Source organism: Drosophila willistoni (assembly GCF_018902025.1).
Source record: "Drosophila willistoni isolate 14030-0811.24 chromosome 2R unlocalized genomic scaffold, UCI_dwil_1.1 Seg200, whole genome shotgun sequence".
Classification (NCBI taxonomy): domain Eukaryota; kingdom Metazoa; phylum Arthropoda; class Insecta; order Diptera; family Drosophilidae; genus Drosophila; species Drosophila willistoni.
The window spans coordinates 7,324,431-7,350,963 of NW_025814051.1; the positions used below are offsets into that span (position 1 = coordinate 7,324,431).

At 35.4% G+C, this 26,533-nt stretch overlaps 1 long non-coding RNA gene across 1 annotated transcript; it reads right to left on the minus strand.

The window, feature by feature from the left end:
* Positions 1-14,490: 14,490 nt before the first annotated feature.
* On the minus strand, positions 14,491-15,233 carry LOC124460382. Its single transcript, XR_006954299.1, has 2 exons — positions 15,018-15,233; positions 14,491-14,917 (listed from the first exon to the last, which is right to left on the minus strand). It is a non-coding gene; the product is annotated as an uncharacterized LOC124460382 (long non-coding RNA).
* Between the last annotated feature and the right edge of the window lie 11,300 nt (positions 15,234-26,533).

The window sequence follows — 26,533 nt, forward strand, 5'->3', positions numbered from 1 at the left end:
ACAAGAGGTATTTGTTTTAATTTTTTTAAGATACTTTGTTTTTAATGGCAATGAAAAAAATTTCATTAGCAATATTTTTTTTGCAATGCAAATGAAAGGATGAATGCATTATTAAAGTAATGCATTAAGAACGACTCTGGTATTTAGATACGTACATATGTATGTATGTATGTATGTACTTATTAAGATACTTATGCATTTGAAAGATTTCTGCGTTTCGTTTCGTGATCTCTTCCTATGGGATGACTGTTACGTGATCCATTCTATAATATATAGTTTTAATAATAATGAAAAGTTTGAAAATTAGCCTGGTCTGCCTTATGAAATTGAAACAAATACTGAAATGGAAATGGATACATACCACCCATTAATTAAAAACTAAATCCTTTTTATTCAACGTCAGCTGTAATGTAATGAATCTAAAATATGTTATTCAATAGTCATATAAGGAAGGGATTGAAAGGGATTTTTAGGGTTCGAAATCTTAAAGTTCAATGTGCAAAGAGTTCATTAAAACGGCTTGGGCACTTTCACCATTGGCCCAATTTTACAACGATTTAAGGATTGATAATATCTCTTTTCGTTTAGACTTAACCATATTGGTCAAATTATTTATTCATTTATCTTTTCATCCGATTTTGGGGGGACCTATTTCGAAGCTTATGGCCATATAACTAAAGTACGTGCCAAAATGACCAAAAAGCAGTCACGCAGAAACAACAACGAGCCAGAAATGAAATGTCAAAATCCCCCAGCGGCCAAAAAGCTCATCAGTTTTCGTACAAAACAGTTAACAGTGGACACTGGTCATGGGTTGACACACAACAAACATACACTCGCTCGATGGGTGGGATGGTTTGGAGGGCTGTGGGGGTGGGGTTCCTCGATTGGAGGTGCTGACGGCGGTGCTGGTGGCGGCATATTTTTTTTGATATTACTTTGCCTGCTGACCAAAGCGCAAAATCACTTTTGACGTTTTTATTCTTATGTCTGTTGGGGTTTTACTTTATTTTTTTGGCTTTGGTTTTGTTTTTGTTTTTGTATATTTGTATTTGTCCGTTTTTGTGGAGCGCGCGCCTCGTTTCGTTTTCATTATCCGAAGCGCGTCCGAATTCATTTCAAGTTTTGCCGCCGACTTTGAGGCGTCTTCAGGCCTGTCCAACTGTGTTGGCTTTTTTGATTTTTTTTTTTGGTGTCTTTGCCAGTGCGCGTTAAGACCAACATAAGTCCGCCTAAGCGTTTAAAAGCCTAAACGAATGCATGGGCGACTCTCGAAGTGACTCTCTCTACTCTGCCTTTGGTGTGTCATTGGGCAACGGCAAAAATACATAATAATCATCATCATCATCATCATTATTAAAATGGTGGGAAGAGAGATGGGGAGGGGACTCAACTCAAGTCGAGTCGAGTCGACTCGACCGTTCAGCTGTCAAGTCGGCTTTTATTTTGCGCTCAAAAACTTAGACCAACTTGACAGTTGGAAGACAGTAGTGTTTATAACGTCGTCTCCTCCTCTCCTCCAGAGCAGTCCCATCTCCATACCGGCAATGGCCACAAAAATGAGACAAGAGTGACAGCGGCTCAGCAAAAGAGTTAATACTGTGATTAAATGACCAAGAGAGTGCCACTGTCAGACAACTAGACAGACACATACACACATACACACACTTAGACACAGATACAGATGGCCAAATGGTGGGCGGCTTAAATGTTTGACAGCTTTTTGGATCGTTGCCGACGCTCAAAATGCTGATGACCCTGTGATTACATGGCAAATGAAAATAGAATAAAGGAAAACGAAGTGAAAATGGCTCATTTTATTTAACAAATTTTTTAGGTAGTTTTTGTTGAAATTGATATTTTGGAATTAACTAAATCGTGAATAATGTTTTATGTTTCAATTCTTCTTATTACAAAATGTAGACTGATATATGTATGTATATCCCATTCTTTATTCTTGGAGAGACTAAAATTCTTTGAAAAAAATGAATCCTTTCCATTGAAGCATTTAAGTAGAAGGAACAAAGTTAATAACCCATTCTTATTAAAGAGTTAGATTAGGCCAATTTCTAGTATCAAAGCAAACTCAAATCTCTACCAAAGCAACAGATTTAATTGCTGATTTCCTAAGTGAAATATAATCTCTGTTACTTCTCAAATTAGCATCTTGTGCACTCTCTTAATTACATTCAACTGCGATATATTGATTTATTTATGGTGGAGCATATTTGGCCTCTCAGCAATTGTCTAGCCTCTGCCCAGCCCCCCCCCCCCCCCCCCCCCCTCGTACAATGAATAAAAAAAATGTACATTGCAAAAAAAAATGATAGAAAAAAATACATATAAAACGAAAATTGTTTATAAATTATTGATTAAATGACAATGCGCTGTCAGAATTTTGATTTATGACCCAAGGCGCGAGACACGCAACGCAAATGAGTGAAAAACACTTGGACAAAGCGAGTTTATTGAAAAAATTGTTAAGTAAACAATAAAAGATGGCCGCCGACTACAACGATTTCAACTCTGTCGATGACGATGACGTGCTCGTCTCCCCTTCAACAACGACTTGTGATTATGAAAGTGAGAGTATCGAGAGGGAGAGGGGGCGAAATGCGTATCTAAAAGTTACACAACAACAAAAACCAAACAGAAAACAAAAAACTGAATAAACAAAATCGCCTGTTTTTATTAATTTATCATTGCTATTGCTGCTGGTGCTGCTGCTGTTGGCATTGCCATTGCTGCCGTTGGCTGCCTTTGGACAAAAAGTGACATAAAGTCAGTCATCAATCAAAATTACGAAATGAACAAAAAAAGAGGAGAGAAAAAATTGTGCCAATAAATTAACGATAAAAGCTTGATTCCATAGGGGGGAAACTGGACACAGCGATAGAAAGAGAGATAAAGAGAGAAAGAGAGAGAGAGAGGGTGAGAAGGAGTTTTCAATGATTTTTCAATTAACACAAATGAAATGCCTTAAGGGCTGGCGGGGGGTATAATCAATTTGATCATTGTACCTACTATGAGTATTTATTATACTCTTAAGAAATGTAATTTTGTTTAAATATGTACAATGAATTGTACTGAAAATGAAACGAATTGAAATGCATTTTAAGCTTCGTTTAAGAATCAGAAGTAAAATCTATGAAAATTTAATGAATTTTTCACCAAAGACACTTTAAAGATGCTTAGAGTCATAGACAAAGGGTTATTAAGAGTATTTCTATACCTAAAAGACACCTCTTTGGGAACTTTAGTCATCTAAATCCAAGGTGTTGGAGAACCATCATCACATAGTAAAAGGAAAATGCTTTTAAGATATAAATGCTCAACTTTGTTGCCTCTGAAGTCAATTTGTTAGGTTGGCATCATTTTACAGAATTTCATAATATGCATATATGTATGTACATATATTCAAATTCCGAAGAATACAAATTACTTTTTCTTTTTGGCCATCAAATGTCAAAAAGACTGAAACGTCCTTGTCTCTTCAAATGTATATAAATGAGGTTGACAAACAAACATCACATCGCATCACATCTTGATCTTGATAGTCTGTCTGTCTGTCTGTCTGTTTATCTGTCTCTTTGTCTATCATTCTTTTTGGTTATATCCTAAATGTGCCTTCCAAAATAACCTTGTCACACGTGTGCAAACTTTGCAGATTGCGTCAAATGTCATCTGCAAAATGTATCTGATGATAACCTTTCACTAAAATTGTCATTTCACATGTCTGAGTAAATATTTTGACGCATGAAAACAATATAAAAGAAGCAAAAATTATATTAAATTTGTGTTGGAATTTGTATACCCTTGCAATTGGCAAAGTGCTAAGAACATTTCTATGGAACTAAAATTTAAACATTTTATTTATTTTCAGCCGTCGAATAGATGTCAAAATGTGACCCTAGATTGCTTTTAACCCTTTCAGGACCAGGAATCTAATAAGCAGCAAAGATCCTAAAAGACAATTTCATTTCATCTCTTCAAATGATGAAATAATTATATACCTATTTCGAGGGTATTTAAAAAGCCCACCCAAAAAACTTCAACCAAGTTGACAACATATTAAAAGTGAAAATATCAAAATAAACGTTGATAATTTGTGACGATTGTTACTTAAAAAGGTTTAACTGTTTATCTTAATGTTTAACTGACTGTAAATTAACATTAATAACTAATCAAATTTAATGTGTTAATATTTTGCATTTTGTTGTTAAACTTTTGAAGGTTTTTATTTGTTGAATTGATTAAATTGTACGATAATTTTTTTTTTTCAATTTTGAATATTTCACAAAGGAAATGTATTCCCGGCAAATTGTAAACAATCTCATTAAACGGCACACACGCGCATAAACTTTCTCATGATCATCTAGAATAAATAGGTATAAATGCAAATATATATATATATATATATATATACATACATATATATAATGAAGATCATAAATTATCAACGCAATTATAAAGCGCGTTGTATTCGCTGGCATTTTTAGCGCACAGTCGTTCCACTCCACCGCACTGGAAGTGAGTGAGAGCGAGAGACGAAAAGGTTATCAAAATGTAATAAATCAGTTTGTTTAATATAGTTTATAGCTACATACATATATACAACACTCGAACAACACTCGAGCAACAACAAACGGACAACACTGAGAAAATTCTTACCGCTGCCGTTTCCCCTCAACCTCCTCCTGAACTCTATAAACAGACATTAAGTCTGTTAAACACGAGAAAAATGCGCATTATATGGTGTAAATCAATGCCGGACGTCGCAATGTCGCCCCAACTGACGTGCAGATTTATTTTCATTTATTTAAACACAAACGCCAAGGCAAGGAATGGAATGGAGGAAAAATAAAAGTGAAAACTGGATATTACGGTTTCAGGGAAAGAGAGAGAGAGACATGGACTTATAAATCTTTTTCCACTCACCGTTTGTTATTGTATCTCAAAAGTCAAATACATAGAGCCGCACTACGAGGGCCATCGAAATAGTTGAGAGGATATCAATAAACAAATGACAAATGCAAACACAAACACCGGAAGCCGTTTTTTAAATCTACACACATACATATATCATGAGATGGCATTATATGTATTTGTCATCCAAAAACTAACTTCGATGCATAGCAATCCAACTGAACACCAATCTTAAAGTTTTGGGGTAACTTCCCGCATCAAAAAAGGATTTATTAAATGATATAGGTATACTACAATATTTTAACTTATAAAATTGATCAAACCTTTAAAATTGCCAACTCTAGATCAAAATAAAAAACCTTCGCGGTTTTTGATACTTACAATTTATTTCAGGCATTGTCTAAGATCATTTTCAATGTTAAATGTCTTTTCAAAATTAGATTTCCAAGACGCATTTCCCTTTCCAAAAATCAGTGATTGCTCTTTAGTTCTTTAAATTTATGATCGATAAATCGATCAAAATCTTCTGACAAGTAAAAAAAAAAAATAAAAATATCAAATGAAACTTTTGAGGGATTACAAATAGTTTGCAAATATGATTCTTAAGTTCCATATAACTATTTCCTGAACTATATCTGTATATAATCTGGACTCAATTATCCGTGATGGTAGGGAGCAGAAGAATTACGGAAAATCGATTTTCACGGTTAATCTAGTTATACCTTTTTTTAAATTCCTATTATTTTACAAGTAACTATTAATTTAAGAAGTTCATACGTTAATTACGGACAATAGAGGTAATTACGACTAATCGAAGCAAACAACTTGAAAACACTGCAAACAAAAAACAATAGACTGATCCTTGGCCATCATGGTTAATTTGGGGTACGTGTTAACCGGATAATCGAGGACTGTATATCACTTAGTCTAACTCAATCGGAATTGGTTCCTGGTCCACTTTATAAGCATTTATGGGGAAAGGAAAATTCCTTTTGAAAAACTGTCTGTTTTTAGTTTCGACTTATCTACTTATAAGATAGAGTAATCAGAGTTTTCAAGTGTTACAGAATGTCGCACTTAAACGTATTGGGCTCATACTAACATTATAACTAAAACAAAGTTGAATGACTATTGTATTTTTTTACTGCTACTAATAAGAAAGAACGAAGTCCAACAATGCTCCTAAGTATACTGAACCACTAAATGTATAAAAATCTATAATAACAAAATTTGATAATTTTTAATGACAAGCCAAGTAACCCTCGCTTACGTACGTATGTTTTCACTTTTTTATACATATATGAATGGGTTTTGGATAAATATTCGTAGATATGCGTTGGGTAGCATTGGGATTTGTTGTAATCAACATTTTCAGAGTGTTGGTAAACAAATGGGAAAAAAAGAGGAAAATAAAACTCTGGCGTGTTACACACATTGATAAAAGTAAACTGTAAGATATGAGTTTGACATGAAGAGAGATAGAGACAGTTGCAGAGAGACATGTGGCAAACATTTGCACAGTTCAGTTAAAGTGACAAAACTACAGTTTCTCTCGATTCCAATTGTTTGTCTAAAAAACCAACCAGTAGCAACATAATCCCAGGTATTTACACCTTTTATACCCCCTGACAGTTGTCTCTGATGTGCTGGCTTTATGTATGACGATTATAAATCTTGTTGTTACGTTTATCTACACAAATTCCACTCCGAGCACTACTCAAATATCATAAAGTGATTGAAGATTAATGTTGGATCACTAGAGAGAACATTAACATTGAATTTGAATGAAAAATGTAACTTGAGAAGATTTCACGGTGAAATGCATCATTACGATGCAAGATCCATTTTTAAAAGTTCTATTAGTACTTGGACTTGATTTAAAGACATACCTTTTAAGTAATGCGATGAATTTACATAACCCATAGACTTTTTTAGATAATGTCGTGCTAAAGAGTATTAAAAAGTATCTAAAATTGAGAATTTAGGTCTTAAAAACATAATTTGTAGATCAAATTTCATTTTTCAATTTCATTATGAACTACCTCAAATTGATTGTTAAACGCTCTTAAAAGTATGAATTAAGATCCATAAGGACAATTTCTTAATGAAATAAACTATTTCTTAACACTTTGGCTAGGATTACAAGAGATTTTCATGAATTGCAATTAGGTAGGAAATACATTTTTCATCATGAAATCGATTAATAACTTTCAAGAATCAATGTTTTGGTACCGATAAGACTAATATTTACTTGTTTTAAGAAAATTCAAGGAATTATTAACTCTTCTTGGTTTCCTATTTGACCAATTGTATCTCCCATATTTGGAATTGAGTCATATTTTAAGATAAATAACCCAAAAATTTTGATTAAATTTGGCAGAATCAACAGTCTCGAATGATAAAGAGCTTATTTTAATAAGGTTAAATGACACTTTTCTCGACGTGTTCTTTTCGAAAAGTGTGAAAGGGCTTTACTTAGTTATTTATTCTTTCATTTCTATTTACGTTAATGTTAATATATTACTTATGCATTGTATGTTTAAACTTCACTTCACAACCTTCGTGCCGTAAATTCTGAACAAATTCAAAAATGAAAATGCCTTTCATCATACAGGATGAGGGGGAGACACACAACCAAGAAAGCAAGCAAGAACAAGAGTGAGAGAAAATCTTGGGAAACAAAACAAACATCTTGTGTTTTTCTTGCCTTTTTCAGTCATTAAGTCATTTACATATTTGCCAACAAAATGTCAGGCCATAAAATATAAACTAAAGCAACTGAGGACAACGCCAAAGATAAATGAAGACGCAGCTGCTGCGGCAACATCAACGCTAATTGCTCTTGTGCATTTTACAGATACAGATACATGAGCAAACGAACGAACGAACGAACGAATAAACAAACGAATATATACAAACATACGTAAGGAACAAACTAAGGAACTCAAAACTCAAAGATATATTCAAAATCATAATTCATTTTTGTCATTCTTGGCTGTCGTCCCAGCCCATCCCACCGACCGACCCCACCCATCTCCCGTGACTTCATTCTCTGGCACTTTCAGTGTATCTTTTAGTTATGCCTGTGACGAACTGTAGAACTCAAAAAAACTCAAAAAAAAAAAAAAATGAAAAGATAATGATGCCGCCCTGTCGTAGAAGAAGCAGCAGCAGGAGCAGACAGCAGAAATGTCAAAATGCATTAACATTTAATTGAGGCTAATTTAAGGCGAAATATTTCGCTTGGCATATATGAAAATTTATGCGTCTCATTTTAAGTCTTTACGGTTCTGTTTTGTTGCGTTTCGTTTCGTTTCATTTTTTTGGTTTTGCTTCTTTTTTTTTTTCATTGCTCTTTGAGAAATGAGCACATTTTGTAAAAATGTCACATTACATTTAATTTATGCAACTTGAGGCATATGGAAGTGTTGCATGAAATTGTTTTGATTGCCTCAAAATATTATTCACTTGTCCCATTAACAATCAAGGCAATTTGGGTGACAAAACTATTTGTCAGTATTTCTTGTGTCCGTATTCTCTCTTGATGTCTGCGATTTTCCTTCGACTGATTGATGGACATGGTTATGGTATTCGAAAACTGAATATACTGAAAAAGATATACATATATATAATTGATGGATGCAAGAAAAATATTTAGATTTTAAGAGCAGACATCGTCGAACCAAGGACAATATTTTATTGAACTTTTGGCAAAATTTTCTTTAACCTAAAGTGAATTTTAGATGATATATTAAATAATAAACCTATTAGATCGACCACTCAAATAAAGACCAACTTGTTCGATTTCCGTATAAATTATGCATAATTTAAATCATTCACATTTGACGGGTAAAATGAAGTTCTATAAGTTGGTTTATAGTTAACATCAAACAGAATTTATTTGGGATAACTCAAGGCTTTATTAACACATTTAATTAAAAACTATGTTTGAATTTACAAAACTTTGTAAATACTTTAAATAAATAAAGAATTGAAGCAGACAAATATTAACGAATAGGTCCAAAATTATTGCTTTTATCCGATCTCGTTAAGCTATAAATTCGTTGTTAGAAAATTTAGAACTTTTACGAAAGGTTCAAACCATTTAGTTTAAAATTAAAAAAGGAATAATTCACTGTTTCTGAAGGCATATTAAGTAAATAATAAGTAAGTTTATTCATCCTATACATATATACATATTCATTCATATACACACAGAATAAATATTAAAAACTTAACCATTGTGAATAAATATTAATCATTAAGTAAAAAATGTTTGATCTTGGGATGGCTCATTTATCTTTATCTTATATTTTAGTTAAAAAATCAAAACGTTAAACAAATTTAACTATGAATGAGCACCAATCCTAATCAGCTAAATATAAAGTATCTATTAACTAAAAGAATTAATCCAGACCTTTGTTTTTGTCAACATTTACAGTTATTTGTTAACCGATTATGTTAATTATAATCTTTGGTATTAGTTAAGCAAGTTAAAGTGTCTACTATGGAAATTCCTTTGAGGGTACAAAATAATCTACATGATGTGGCCAACATTTTGGTTAACCTCAAAACAATTTGCAGCTTGACTTTACCTGACCATTGAGAGTAAAATAAAATATGCCTTTTTATAGAATATTGCTTTGGCCTTTTTTCCCCTTTTTGCTGGTTTTATTATCCTACCTCTCTCTCTCTCTCTCTCTCTAGCTCTCTGTCTTTCTTTCAGTGTGTTCGCCTTTTACACTGTCTCCGTTTGCCATTGCCTGTCTCTGTGGTTGTCCTTTTTGCCCTGATGCGGCCGCTTGTCATCGTTACTGTCTGCTTTCGGCAGGGATTTGTAATATTATGCTGTCAAGTCGAACATGCCCACTGACAGTTACCAACTGTCTCTCTGTGTCTGTCCGTCTCTCTGTCTATCTGTGTGTCGGTCTGTTGGTCGGACTGACTGACTCTGACGGTTTGTGCTCGTTTCGTTTCGTTTCGGTACGGTTGGACGCTTGACTTGAGTGTGTAAGACCGCCCCGCCTTGTGACTACCCTCCCCCAAGTTGATGCCAGGAACCGCTTTACAGGAATACAGGAATATGGACACTCACATCCACATCGAGATCTACGGGCGGGTTGCCAATTACACTTTTTGACGCCAGGCGACGTGTGCAAAGGGGCGTTCTTTGGATTGGGTTGGGTTTGGTTTGCTCTTGGGATGGGTTATTCCGTTTTTTGTATTGTTTTTTTTTTTGTCGGTTTTGATGCTAACAAATAATGACATGGCAATTTGCAGATTTCACAGCATGCCTCATAGAGTACTCTCGTTCTTCACTCCCCGGAATCTCACTCCTCTGTTTCTTTTCTAATGTATACGTACGCTTGAATATCCGCCAGTTGAGTTAACAAAGTCAATTCGAACTTTGTTTTGGCTGCCTTTAGCTATCAGTGACAAGTCAAGGTGGTTGTTGATGCTTTTGTCCCAAAGCCAGGAAAGGATCGACCGCCTGCCACAGTCACTTAGCCAGGAGTCCTGCTGCGAAAGAGAAAATCAATTCGACTATGAAACGTTTTCATTTTTTGTGCTGTGGTTCAAAAGGCTTGACAGGCTCCCGGACCAGGTGGTCGGTCCGTGAATAAGGTTTTGGATTTCGAAATGAGTTTTACTGGGTATGAGTGGCAGAGACCGCCTGCTAAGATGCTTGTCAAAATTTTCTTTTGTCGTCTTAGTTTGGCTTGAATTTTTTTATGGTCCAAGTTGATTTTTAGATCGGGGCTTAGTTATGATATTTGCCTTTCGAAAAAAATGTATCAATTTCCACACTTAATTTGAAAATGATATGCAAAAGGAAGTGCCATAAATTTCTAGACATGTCGGCTAACCAAATCGATAAAGAAACATAAACTTGTTTGCTACGCATTGCTACCAAGGAAACCAGACCAGGCCGACGACTTACCATCATCATCATCATTATCATCATCAACTGGAGTGGCTCGTAAATGTTTCTATCAATTTGAAAAACGGCTCGTAAAATTTGTGAAATGTTGACCATATACACATAGACCGACCGACAATCGAAACGAGACGATTCGTTTAATGTTACACAAAATTTATGTGCCTTCTCCAGCAATTCCACCCGTCTCCTTCTCTGTTCCTCTCTCTCTCTTTCTCTCTGGGTCTTTAAAACTTTATCTTAATGGATTGCTACAGCCTTTGGTCCCAAAACTAAAGTGAAATTCTGATTTGATTGATTGCGATGACATGAAAAGATGTGTTAAAAGTCACTTTGAAGTCCACTGCAAAGAACCATAAATTTTAGCATATCATTTTTTCCCCTCAAATTTTCGAAAAAAAAAAAAACGGAAATTGGGCAGACTTGAGACTTGTTTATTGCAAATATTTCGTCTTTACCGACTGAAAGTCATATTAAATGTAATTATTTTGATTGAATTGAACTAAGAAATAAATGATCATTGAATCAAAATCTGTGTCAACTTTAATCAATCCATAGTTACTTTTAATATATATTTATTTATTTATGATCAATAGAGTGATTTGAGCCAATTTTAATGTGCCTATAACTAAATGAATTATACAAATTACCTGCTTGTGGGATTTACAGTCAAGTTATATATTGCTTGATTTAGAAGTTTAATAATTGATATCTTCACTACCCATGGTGACTTTTCGTATGAAATATTGTAAAAAACATTTGAAATTTCAAAAACTTTGTCTTTCTTATCCAAGATTTATTTAATGTTTTCAAGAGATGCAATGTTGATGCTCATGAAAGACAGATAATATTTTTAATACATATTTTTCTACAAATCTTGCTTTGACTTCCAATTTCCAATTTAATTTACTCTTTTTTAGAATTCGTCATAAATATTTTAAGTTTTTTTAAATTGTTATATGTATTTCCTAAAAAGTATATAACTCTGATCAACAATCATTTTGGTTTAAGATTCTTACATTGTTTTCTAACGAAATTTATGTTAGTTGATTTCGAAATTTTGTCGTTAAACCCTTTTTTTAGATGTTTGAAAACCCGTAGATTCAGATCAATAAGATAAATTGTTTTAAAAGTCGAACTTTTCGAATATTTTTTAAACAATTTTAATGAAAGACCACTAAATTTTGATTTAAGTTTAAATTATTCTGCTTTTTGAAAAGCTCAAAAGTAAAAAAGTATTTTTTTCTGGATAAATTTTGGAAAGTATGTGAATATGTGTAGTGTGAATGATGATAAGTTTTTCCGAATTTGAAAATTCAATTTCGTTTGTTTGTCTGCATTTTGTATAAAAGCTTGCAAGCTTGTAGTTTACAAAAAGTATTCAGTCTTATTTTAATTACAACAATTTCAGCTGTTTATAATGTCATGGGGAAGCTATTTTATGGTTTATCTCGAAACATTTCATTGAAATAATGTTCAATCTTGTGGGTGGATCATGTCACCCACACTTACATATATAATGAAAAGCGCAATTTTCGTCTTTTTCGCCTTTCATTCGGTTGACAGTCACTTCCTGCCCACCATACATCCGCCGTGGTACCCACTTTCACGGTGCTCCTCCCCTGACTGCCTTCCTGCCTCATTGCCTCGATATACATAGAAGGACAGCTCGTCTTCACTGCTGACGGCTCATTAGCATGTGTGTACATCAGTGTGTTTCTCTGTATGTGTGTATGTGTGTGTGTGACTGAGTGCCCCTCCTTTAGCTGTCAGTTGGTCGGGGAGCTTGCCATTAATTCTGACTCGCTCTTACAATGCTTTCTCTCTCTTTCACGCCAGTTGAAAAACTAAACTAACCTGCAGTGTAATGCGTTGTATTGTTCACGCAAAATTTATTTCCGCTGCGTCATGAACATCCTGCCATCGTCGTCGTCGTCGTCGTCGTTGTTGTCGACGATACTCTTGTTGTTGTTGCTGTTGTTAATTTACGTAATAAATACGCTTGAAAATTTTGCACGCACATGCAAAATGAATTACGTTGCTGGGGAGCAGTAACACCAAACAGCAGCAACAGCAGCAGCAACAACAGCAGCAACAACATCAAGTTAACTGTCACTTGTCACAGGGACGTTTCATGGGCATGTCCTGGCAGCGTGTCGTCGTCGTCGTCGACGTTGGCGTCGTCATCGTCTCTCACATGTCAACGGGCGTCGCTTTGCTTGGCATTTTTGTGATGTGAAATGAAGCAACGAGGTGACAGCAGCAACAGCACCAACGGCAACATCAGCAGCAGCAACAGCAACAGCAACAGCAGCAACAGCAGTTGCTGGTGGCTGGCAGCGGCAGCATAAAATGAATTACTCGCGTGAACAACAAAAACTGTCAGAAGCCTGTCAGTGTAGAGCTGTATGAAAGAAGGCGTTGTCGTAATGTGGGTGGGGCACATCATATGTTGCCACTGTCTCCCAGTATGTGTGTGAGTGTGTGAGGTGTCAGCGCCTCGCATTTGAAATGCTCAAACAGTTGACAGTCCAACCAGCCCGTTGTCCATGCATATGAAAATAATTTGAGCAATCTTTTGTGGCCCTCCAACTATAGTCTTACCTCAAATTGCTTGTAGCAATCAGGGAAAAAGCTGTGCCTTCTTTTCTCACCCTCCTTCTCTCACCCAACAGTTGTCGCAATTTTCATTTTCGCACTCCATTATAAAGTAATTTTTTTACATTACTTATGGCTGTCAACGTCTGAGTTTGCTTTCTTCCTGTTTCCGCGGCAACGCCTCGTCACGTCATGTCTATCGTTTTTTGTTTTCCTTTTCTTTCGTGGTTTTCTGCTTCTGCTTTTTTTTTTTGGATATCCTTCTTGTTGGCAAAGATTAATATGTTGCTTCGCTCACTTTGTTTGCTCACTCGCATGTGTGACAGTTTGCAAATGTGATTGACAACTGACACTGGCATATAAATTCAAAGCTTTCACACAAGCAACACAACACACCACCAGCAATCGTTGACAGTCAACATATAGGGAGGACAGCAGCAACAACAACCATTGCTGGAAGACATAACTGACAAACTGACTGAATGAGGAACTTGCAGGAGGTCTACTGCCTCTAACTGGTACTTCAGACTGACTGACTATCTGTCTGTCTGCATGTCTTGAATATTTTTGGGTGTTGCCTCAAGTTAAAAGTTAAAATTTAGAATGACTAAGAGAAAGCAATTTATCTTAGAAGGAAATCGCTATAGAAATAATAGAAAACCGATTTGGAAGTAAGTAGTAAAGTACTGTTTATTTTAATGATTTTTTTCTTAATTATTTGATAAATTGAAACATTTTATTAAACCAAACATTTATTGTATTTTAGTTTATTAGTAAACATATTTAAATATAAACATAACATAATAAATTATGTTAGTGTATGTAAGTATAGAATTCATATATGCATATGTATTTAATTTTTAGGGATGTTGGAAAGTAGCCCCAAAATTTCTTCTTCGACTCCTTCTTTAAGTGAGTTTTCAAAGTGGTTTAATAAAAACTGAAGAGAAAATCGGATCATGTTTAAGCCGATAAATGTTGACTTTGAACGAAATATTTCCTAAATGCATTAACGAAATGGAAAGAAATGAGAATCCTAAAAGTACTTTACTTTTACTGGCATATATACAATAAATAACAAATAAATTTAGTAAACTTTTTCTTTTGGGCACTGAATTTCCTTTACCTTCTGTTGTAACATATTTGTGTAATAACATATTTTATAGTTAATTAGTAGTAAAAAATTCCAAATGTTAGCGAGAACTTTCTACATATTAAGGTATAGGCAATTTGTAATAGATTTTCTGCCTTAACGCCATTAGCTCATTACAAGCATTTTAAATGGGATAGAGTAATTTACCTTGGACCTTCCATAATTATCTTTATTGTTGCTTTTCCCTTTTTTTTTTCATTTTTATTTCTTCTTCTCTCAAGTCATTGGCAAGCTGTTGCCTTTTTACATTGCACACTTCCTGTCCTTCCCTTTCAATTACAATGACTTTTCCCAAATGGTCTCTATGTAGTAGAAAATAATTCCAATTATCATGGAGTACACTTCCGTCTCCGTTTTTGCCTGAAGACTATCGCTATGTGTGTGTGTGTGTGTGTATGTTACCTTTGAACAAACTCAAATTACAATCTAATTGCTATTTAGGGGTTTTCTTCGGCTTCCTTCTCCACCAATTATTCAAACAAGAGAGGCCATAAATGCTGACACAACAGCCCATGACTTGATAATAGACACATCAGACATCAGGCCATGGGTGCAGTTGGGTTTAGACGATGTTGTCGTCGTCATCATCATCATCAAACATCAGCCATCATCAGGCATCATCGACGGGGTCCAAAATACACACACACACAGCAGGTAGCAAGTTGAACAAGTCGAACTCATTTTGGTAAAGTAGCCGGGAACCTGTCGCTCGTGCTGACGACAAATGTCTTCGGCGGAAGTGACACAACAAAAATGCCAAACAACCAGCAAGTAACAAACATTTTTTTATATATATTTTTTTTATACATACTTGATTATAAATGCCATGATGCCGTCAAGAAAATAAAACTAATAAATTGCTGTTGATCAGCGATGTGCTGCCATTCTTGATGCTGCTGCTGCTGCTGCTGCTGTTGCCGGGCAATGACAATGACAAAAATCAAACCGGAGTCTGACAATGATGAAAGTGACAATGACAATGAAGGCGCTGAATGACAGAAAGGAGTAGTAGGAGAAGGTAGAAGATTGCATGTCAGTGTGTAGGGAACAGTGGCAGCTGTTCGCTAACTCGACACTCTTGGCGTGACTTGTCAACGGGAGCATCATTCAACAACGCTTGGACGGTTCGTTCGAAGTAAAATTATCATCATCATCTCGTTTATCATTATCATCATGTTCGTCGTGATGCGGTTTTATCTTTTGTTTATCGAATTGCCATAACGATAGACTTCAAGGCAGAAAACAGATATTTTCCAAGATTTGAAACAAGAAGCATGAGAAGAATTTCAGTTCAGTAAATTTTTATAAAGATTTTTCCAGGGAATCATTTGAATTCGTCAAACGTGACGTATGAGTGATATTATTTGAAAATTCACATAGTTCGTCTATTAAGAAGAAATTCAGAGTATATCTAATAGATACCAAATGAGTCTATGTATATCTATGCTTAGAAATATGCTGAAATGTTAAAAAATTCTTCACTTTATTAGCAAATCTATGGTAACAAGTTGACTATTACTAGCAACCAACTGAATGTGATACAACAAAGCTCGATTGTAATGACCATCAAAGTCGACTCGAGTCAAGCCAGACCTCAGTCAGTCACTCAGTCAGTCTTATCCATTCAGCCATCAACCATTCAATCATTCACTCATTGCGACTGTTGTCACTCACTCACTCACAGAATCGAGTTGCAAAAGGCGCTCTGTCTGCTCTCTCGGTTTTTGTTGTCAGTCTCCGGTCTCGGGTCTCGGGCTCCATGTTGCACGATTTCGTGGTATGCTTGAATGAAAACAAACTGATATTTGCCTGACACTTGAGATTGATTGTCATCCATCAAGTGAGCTGCCTGTCTGCCGACTGTCCTCCCTTTGTCCATAACCGTCTCTCAATGTGTGTGTGTGTGTTTGTCTGTGAATATGTGAGTGATTGAATGATGGGCAAGGATGCGTTGTTTGCATTTCGTATTTACATGCCTTTTTGCTTTCTGCTCTGCACCCCCCTCAAAAACAACAACAACAACAGTCTGCAGATATTCAATTACAAATCTGAGAAGGTTGACCACAGCAAAGTCCTTTTGCTTTGACTTTCACACATTGAGTGAGGTCTCCATTACAACATATCACTGACCATCTGCTTTGTCAGCATTTTTCTGTAAAAGCTACTCACGCACGACCACAAAAAAAAAACAAGAAGCAGATGTTCAAAATTGATATACAGAGGGAATCACGATTGAAGAATGCAAATATCCCGCAAATTGAAGACAAATCAACATTTTTCACTTTTTACTTCACAACGCTCTGCCCCCCTGTCGTATTCTCTGCAAATTGTTCAAGTAGCGCATAAAGAAATTGAATTCATTAAACATTAGCTTCCTGACACAATCCTCCAACAAACAAGAAGATGCAGAGAGAGCGTGGACAAGCGGATGAAAGACAAACATTTACTGTCGCAATATGCAAATCCATAAATTTTCCAATGTCTGGCCAAAAGAGACAGACAGAGACAGAGAGAGAGGGAGAGAGAGAGAGAGACACACCAAAGAGACATACACACGCGATAAAGAAATTCGATTAGGCATCAATTTTAAATGAGACGCGCATTTCCCCCGTCACACTCCTGGAGCGAAGCTGTCAGGCCGCCTGCTGCGGATGCCACGTAACCTGATATGGTGACACTCGTCCATGTCCAATGTCGCGTCGCGTCGCGTTAAGTCTCAACTCGACTTGGCTCGACTCCAGTCGCATCGCGTTGCGGCTGCAATCTAATTTATGACTTAATTATCGGGCCATATTTAATGTGTCCAATAAACTAGTCTACAAAATTATACCAACACATCGTTGTCTTTTAGCCAGTACAACCATTTTACATTCTACACTGAAAGAAAGTTGTTCTTTAAAAGAAAAGAACTCTTTGCAGGAAGTAACCTAAAGTTGCAGACTGAAATTAATTAATAGATATGAATTCTTTAGATTTTTCAAGAACTATAAATGATTGAAAATTTTGTTGTATTTAATTCAGAGAGTGACAAAAAATGGGTATACTTTGTTCCTAAAAGTATGCAATAGGCTTAAAAAGTATTTGTTGCTTTGAACATTTTGATGTATTTCTAACATTTCCTACATCTTGCAATTTAAATATTGTCTTAGACAAGGTTAGCTTCCAGGAATATTGTTAATCCTTAATATTTTAAGAATGCCAAAATTTTGGAGTGCCTTTTGCAAATTTAACAAATTTCTTAACTAAACTTTTCTAAAATTGACATATATTATTAAAAACGAAATATCTTACAATTAGACAAAATATTTTCTTTTCTTTTCTACAAAAGTCATTGACTTTGTATATTTGCTAATTAGTTTCAGTAGACAAAAGTCAATAAGGATTTAAAAAGTTTACCTAAGTGAAGCTGTCGTAAAGTACCTTATTTCAATTAAGAATTATAATTCGAAATTTTGTTCAGTGTATTTCTTCTCACAACGATTAGACTTATTAAGCTTTTGCTTTATGCGTGAACGATTGAGGAGCCAAAAGGAAGTAGGGGGCAGAACTTGAATTTCAGCAACATCAGCAAACTGCCAACTGCCAGAACTGTCCATGGTGGCCTCCTTTAGTTTTGCGGTCATCAATTTGCTTTTAAATGCAACAATTTGGTTGCCATTGCGGGCATGGCTTCGCGTCATCGTCATCGTCACCGTCACCGTCACCGACGCCGCATGCAGCGAACTGAAAATGAACTAAACTAAAGTTAAGTCGCGGCCAGCAACAACACCAACAACATCAACACCATACACACACACGCCGTGGTCAGGGTCTGAGGCTGGGGGCTGTGGGGCTCAGCAATAAAAATTTCGTGAAGTGGCAATAAAATTCCATTTAAAATGGCAGCGATTATGTCTCAACAGACCATTAAAGTCACTCAAATGACAACTACTACTTAGGCACTCACAATCAACCAACGCACACCGCAGCAGCAGCCGGTACGTTTTTTCCTCTTTTTTTTGTTTTGCCTCTCTCACAGTATGTGGATCTTGGATTGCGGATCGCGGACATCTGACGATGGGCGCCTCAGCACAGTGGGGCACATTTAATATAAATGGAAGCGAAAGTGTCACAAAACTTAATGAGTGCCGAGTGATGCAACTAAAATAAAATGGAAATTGAATTCTCATATTCCAAATTAATGTCATGCCATTCTCAGTCATCACTCACTGACTCCTATCGAATGATGGAGAAAAAATTTTCAACCACAAAAAAAAAGAATAAACACAAATTAAAAAAAAAAACCAACAGAAAACTGAGACCGAAACTTGTTGAAAATCACACCTAACACTCTCTTGCTGGAAAAATATGTCAACCAACGGCTACCAACAGCAACAGCAACAGCAACGGAAGAGGCAGCAGCTACAACAATGACAACGGTTCCACATTGTTGTCACATGTCACGAGAAAGCGGAGAACGAGCGAAAGGCAAGTGTGAAATACGAGTCCTTTTTGCCTGAGCGAAAAATGATGAATGACAAAATTATACAGCAAATGCGCGTCACTCTGACATGTGACCACTAATGAGGATCAACTCGTCGTCGGTTCGGCAAGGAGGAAATGGAAGCCGACCGACCGACCGACCAACCAGACCCATTGACATTTTATCTCTTTGTTGTTTCGTTTTTATTTTCCAGCCACTTGAAAGTCAAATTATGGCATTGAATTTCTCATCATATTAAATTTCATATCGTCATATCACACGAAATTGTTTTGCAAGAACTTTCGAAAATATTTTCAAATACATACATATATGTATATATATTTTTTTCGAAATTGAAATTATGAATATTGCTTGCATATGCAAAACGTGGTTAGACCAAGTTCTCTTATCTAAACGATGCATGGCATGAAAATGGTCAGGAAGTCGACCATAAGCAGGCAAAAGTCGTTTACTAAAACGAGCGAATCGGCAAGAAAAATGTTACCCAGAATTCCCGTGCAACAGCCAACGATGTGCAGAGCGATGGGGGCGAGAAGAGGTGGGCCAAGCAGCAGCAGACTGCCATCAAATAATAAAATGCAAAGTCAGCAGGAAATTCGCATGGGGTAGTTTCCACCAACTTGAGGGTACAGGGGAAAAAAGAGCAAAAAAAAAAAAAACCAAATGAAAATTAGGAAGCGAAAAAAACGCAGTGTGCGTTAGGAATTTTAAAGACTTGCATGGAGCTTTAAATATGTACGAGATGAATCACATTTTGTACATTTTTGTGGCCACAAAAGAGGCAAAGGCAAACTCCTGACAAAAGGAGCAGAAAAACAGAATCTGTTTTGAGGTTTTAGCTGAGGGAAAAAGCCTTAAATTTGACCAGATGTCATTGTTTAAAGCAGGATATATGTATTTTAAGGTTTGTAGATTAAAGTGGGGATTAAATAAGAATTGAGCGGAAAATATAAAGAATTTGCTCCTAAGTCTGAACTGATGGAAAAGGCAATGACGTTTCAATTTACTGACCAACAAAAGACATCGATCGATATATCGATATAGAGTTTATAAGAATGAACTTAAAGATAGGAATATTATTATTCAAATTTACTTATGAAAATAAATCTACTTAAAACTCATACTTAGTTAATGGAAATTATTGACGGTAGATAGCTAATTTCTATACACTTTTTATTTCTATTTTGTATTGTCGCAGCTTCAGGCAGCTTTTACAATGAATTTATTTATTAATTCTATATATAATTTAATGTTTTTAATATTGGATAACTCGATAAGCAAAATACTAAACCATTTTTATGTAAACAAAAGGAAAACAATTACTTTTACTTAACTTAGGCAAATGAAAAGTTTTTAGACAAATGTAGCAAGTTGCCCTAAATTATTTTATAGGGGATTAAAAAGAGAGCTTCTTAATTGGAGATAAGTATAATTAGCAATACTTGCATAGCTTAAGTCTAAGTCAGAGTATTAATATGTTGAATATTATGTATTGCCAAGCAACCACAAATATTTACCCAGACAAAGTAATTAATAATTCGCAAGACTCATTTTTCTGTTTATAAAATTTAAATACCAAATTACATTAGCGACAAATGAAAAACAGCCAAAAATTGAATTAACCCAATTGAAATTGGAGCATTTTGACAGGCATCTATTAACTTTTGTATATTCTAGGACGAAATCCCATCTAAGAGCCTATTAGCAACCGGATCTCAACTATTCAGTGACAAATAACAAACAACAAACTTCTCAACCTCTAATTAAGGTAACTTGAGCTAATTTTCCACAACGCGACGGGCGAAACAATTGTCCCCAAAAAAACTCAAGCAGGCATTCAGTAAAAAGGCAGACAGACAACCAGACAGGATGCTCATCAAAGAGACCAATCTCCAACCCCAATGAGAAAATGAGAGAAAGAGGCGAAACCCATTCAACAATCTCAATCCCAGAACCCTTTGGGTCGCTGACAACCGCTGAAAAATATCAAATTTCATGCAATTTAATTGTAAAGTGGCAGACAGCGGCAGACAACGGCAGGCAGGACGCGAGGAGAGCAACCAAAAGGGAAAAATTTTGGCGCGCTCTTGTGAACGAGGGGGTCGGGGACCAGAGAAATATGACGATGCTGTTTGAGTGACAGCCAGTGAGGCAGGCAGGCAGGGAGGCAGCGCGGCAACACCTAATTCAATTTAACAATTCATTTATCATAATCAGGCATCAAGCCGTTGTCACTCACAATTACGATCAAACCGAAAACGAACCGTCGCGTCGAGTTGAGCGGAGTAAGAACCGAGTAAGAAATAAAATTGAAGAAAAACTCTGATGAAGGATGCGGCAGGAGCGTAGAAACTTTTGGACCTTTGCTACTCGTCTTACTCCATTCTCGGTCTCCCATCTTCCTTGCTCTATGTCTCTGTCGTCTTTTCCATTGTCTCTGGCGTTTCCTGTCAGCCCATTGCCTGGGATTGTCTATCTGTCACTTGGCTGCCAGCAGTGTCGCACAGCATGCTACCAGCTGATGACGCTGACGCTGCCAACTCATTGTCAGTTAAAATGTTAAGAGCCACTCAAAAAAAAAATAAAATAAAAAACACACAACCAGAAAAAAAAACCAAAAACAAAAATTTAAATGCGACAACAGTGAAAAGTTGACAATTGCCATGGCAAAATTGTCCCAGACCCTGAAAGAAATATGGGTTTCCTTTGAAATTTGAAATCTAACAACTGAAAGTTTAATTTGTCTTGCCGAAGATTAGATGCCCTGACAGGGCCTTGTCCTTACTCTCCAAACTTTACATCCCTTTTGAGACTGTGTTTGAAATTCTGGATTTTTATTAAACTAAAAAACATATCATTTTTATTATAAGACTTATTTTAATTTTTAACAATTGTAATTGTAACAATTTTGGTCATGTTTTATATTTAATGAAAGGGTATAAGAATTTATAGGATTTTATAAGGGTTTTCTCTTTTTCTGATTGGTATTATAAAATGTTGTAAAATTCAATCAATATCTTACGTTTCGAGAGACATTCATAAATATCAAATTTTATTATCAGCAAACTTTGTTAAGCACTCTGGAATAGTATTACCATATGACTACTTTAGCACTAGAACTAGTTGGGAATTACAACAATATAAGTGAAGTGAAAACGAAGGAAAACAGAGCTTAGCAGTTCATTTTGTTGTTATTAAAAGTATATCATATCTAATTTTTCGTAAAAAGAAAAAACATAAAACTGATAACAATATAAATTATGATGATATAAATCATATAGTTATAGTTATTAGATTGCATAAGGGGCTATCTATTAATTAAAAATCTCGTAGGTTCTTTTAATTTACTGTTTCATTTTAATAGAATAAAGTATTGAAATCAATAACTTTTTCTTCTTTTACCATCTTATAATGGATTGCATAGTAAATAGATAGCAAAAGGGACTATCCATAAGTTAGGAATCGCATGGATTAAATATTTAACTTATTTGTTTGCATTGGCTGTTTTATTATAAACTATTATGTACTATAAACTTTTTCATAAACTTTTTTCGTTTTTCGCCAAATTCTTACGGTTGTATCTATTCTATTCTCTTCTATTCAATTTGCTATGAGAATCCATTAAAAAAACATTGTCTTTTGCGTTTAGTTTACGAAATATGCAAATGGCATTACAAACTATTTATGACAGACACTAGGTTGATAAACTACATGCCATAAGCTACACATGTTTGATGACTGACTGACACTGGTATTCAAGATGAGGACATGCAAAAGGCAAACAATTGATGTCGATAGGTGGCGCAACAACTCACAAGAAAGTCCTTGGCACAAGAGAGCTAGTTGCATAAGTTTGCTAGAAATGTCAAACGAAAAGATATATTAGAAAGACAGATGGCATATATACACGAGACTCTAGAAGGAAAGAGAGAGAGAAAGATAGATAGAGAAAGAGCGATAGCTGGCAGGACATGTCACACACTGCAATTGTAACAGAGTTGCCAAGCGTCACCAAAATGGGCAAAATTTTCAAGTAAAATATATGCAAGTTTGTTCCATGTTGCATGTTGCATTTCAGCTCAGCTGCCACTTGCCACTGGCCATTAATTTTAAGGCCAACAACAGCAGCACCCAAGCATTACGTTACTCTCTGGCACTATCTACTATCTCATGCTCTTTCCTCTCCCTCTCTCACGCTCTCTTTCACTCTTACATTTCCCTTTTTGGAGCTGTCAGGCAACAATGCTTTCACTGTCAGAGACAGAGTCATGTTGTTGCTGCTGTGCAATTTGTTATATGTTGCCTGTAAGTTCTTTTTGGAATTTTTGCTGTTGCAACACACAAGCAGAAAAAGAGACGCACACAGAGAGAGAGAGAGAGTGGGAGATAGTCAGATGGAGAAAGAGTACGGCACATGTCAACAACAACCATGCATTCTGACAGCCCAATGACATTTTCTACATTTTCGTAAATTGCTTCGATTTGTTTGCTTGTTGTTGCTGCCGTTGCTGCTGTTGCTGTTGCTGCTGTTGCTCGTGTCGTTTGCTGTTGCTGCCGTTGCTGCTGTTGCTGTTGTGCGGGCGTGTTATATGACCAAAATAGCAAAATGGGTTCTCCATTTGTTGTTGTGCAATGATTACATGTAGCAAGACACAAAAATTGTGCAGATATTTTTAGTGTTGCACATTTTTTAGCCTCATCTCTGTGTTTTCTGTGTGACGTCAAAACAACACTTGCCAATCAACGTGAGCATCGATTTGGTTAATAGGAAATGCTATAAAATGGATTCAAGTTCATAAAAAGGATTGAAAATGTTTAAATTTGCCATTTACATTTTCTCGATTTCCTTCAATTTGATATAGTTTTTGGTTGCTTGTTTTTCAATTTTCCACACGCGCCCCTCACATTAACCCATTTTAATCTCTAGCTAATGGCACACTCAGTACATGGCACTTAATTCTCAACGAAGCATTCATTGCCCACAACAAAGTTGCATAGAAAAGAAAATTTCACACTGCAATTATTGTATATGTATTTACAACAACTCGGTACAAATATGTATGTAAGATTCGGTGTAGATATATGTATTTCTTTTCGAGCTTATGGAGCTCGCATCAAGTGAACATGTGCCAAATTCAACGAGTCATAAACCAAAGACACAATAAAAGCCAAATGGAAGATTAGTTTGAACGAATTGTTGCATTCATTATTCGCACAGTATTCGCTCACGTATGGAATACCTTGCTTGGATGGCAGATATTTCTTCAAGATCTTTTGTAGAAGTAATATTAATGCATGGTCAGGCCAGTCAGACTAATTGACTCATAAATTAGCCTCGAACCGAAAATTAAAAAAACCTTCATTTTCATTTACCTCTGTTCTACATGTAGCACGTTTTTTTCTCTCTCTTTTCTTCTTTTTCTCCCTCTCTCTTTCCCACCCACTCTGGTTCTTTTGACAAATTCGCCCGCATGTCTCTGACACTTACAGGGGAAGAAATCATGATGAGAACTGCGACAGACAGTGACACAAAGTGCATTTGACAAATGACATTTCACAGACTGCCAGACACACACACACACACACACACACATATACAAGGATTTCACAAGCGTGTTGTGGTGCAGAGGGGTTCGAGGGAAAATATTCTTAAGGCCCATCAAAACCAAAGTGTTTTTAAGTGAATTAGTTGGTTGGTATTTTTTTATATTATGATTCTGCCGAGATACTCTACAAAAAGATTGACTAAGAGAATCGCTTTGGATGTTTTTTGTAAAATTATGAATATTTTTAAATATAAACCCAATTTTTAGCTTATTACCCCATCAAAAATGGCAACATGTTAAGAAGTAAAAACCTTTGATCTTTCACCTTTGACATCGTTTACTATATTTTAGGTCCAAACTATTTTTTATGGTTAATATTTGTTAAAAAGTAAATTTGAACTGCTATATACTGCTTAAAATATATATGAAAACTTGCTTCTATTAAACAAATATTCTAAAAAAGAAGTTCCTGTAATAAACTTCTACACATTGACTTTTTAAAAATTTTAAATATTTTTGCTAGATCATAAATAATATTATAAGATCTACATAATAAAAAAATTGACTAGATAAGAAATAATATTATAGGGTTTGCATACTAAAAATGTTTTATCGAAAAATTACTATTTTATTTTGATTTATAAGTATTTATCAAAATGACCAAAAAGTTACTTGTTATTAAACCAAATTATGTTAATAGAGTTTTTTGTTAAATTTAAATACGAAATAATTTAAATTATTTAAAGTACATTGAGACTTTTTCTACAAAGATTGTAAAAAAAACAAAGAATTTTGTACATATTTTTAAACTTTATAAAGATCTTAAAAAGATTTTCGAATAAACTACATCAAGTTCATAAAAAGATGTAAAAATAAACTATATACAGAACTGTAAAAGTTTTTTTTTAAGATTTCCAAATGCGATTTCTAATAGGCAGAATTATTTTACACATTATAAGATAAGAAAAAAATTTGAAATTAAACATAAACTCAAAATTTGATTAATAGAAATTAAAGAGTATTCAGTTAATGGTGAATTGGTGGAAATTTTTTTTTTTGGATTCTTATATGTAAGTGCCTTTGGTGAGGTCCCTGCAAAACGATTTCTCATTTTTATTTAGTTTTTCTCGTCTCGCTGCCATCTCTGAGTTCTCTCCCACTTTTGCCCCAGCCCCCCAAAAAAATACGAAAAAGAAGCTGAAAAAAACAAGAAAAGAAGATCTCAATTTCCACTTCAATTTGTCTGCTGTCACTGGTAATTGAGTTCAATTTACAATAATATGCTCTGACGTCTGTGCGGCTGAGCGCCAGCTGAGAGACACAACGGATGAGAGAAAAAAGGAGAGAAGGAGGACCACAGCCAACAGCATGGTGACCAGCGTGTTGGAGAATGACAGGGGAGAAGGGTACTAAAGGGGCATTGGAATCTTTTTTGGGAGGTGTGGCAAAGTGTATAAATGTCTAGAGTTTGCAATTTTGTGTCCAAGACGACCCCTAAAACATAACCTCCCACACTCGCCATAAGTTCGCGATGTCTTTGGGGGTCAACTGATAGATACATTGGGGCTACAATTGTAAAGGCGTGGCTCTTGGCGAATAAGTTGATAGTGAAGATATACATGGTGGGAGAGAAAAATGCCAAAAGAGATGGAGAATGTGAAATGCGGAAAATTGTAATTGATGTTGTGAAGTTTAAGTGATTTGTAGTAATTTTCTAAACAGTCGATTGCATTTTGTATTACAATCGTTATATCGTTGAAAATTTTCAGATAAAAAAAGTCATTATCAAGTGCTTAAAACTGAGTTGTTTGTCTCCCCATCTCTAAAAAGAACAAACCAAAATGTGTGTGTGTGTGTGAATCTTTCTATGGCAAAACTTTTCAAATAAA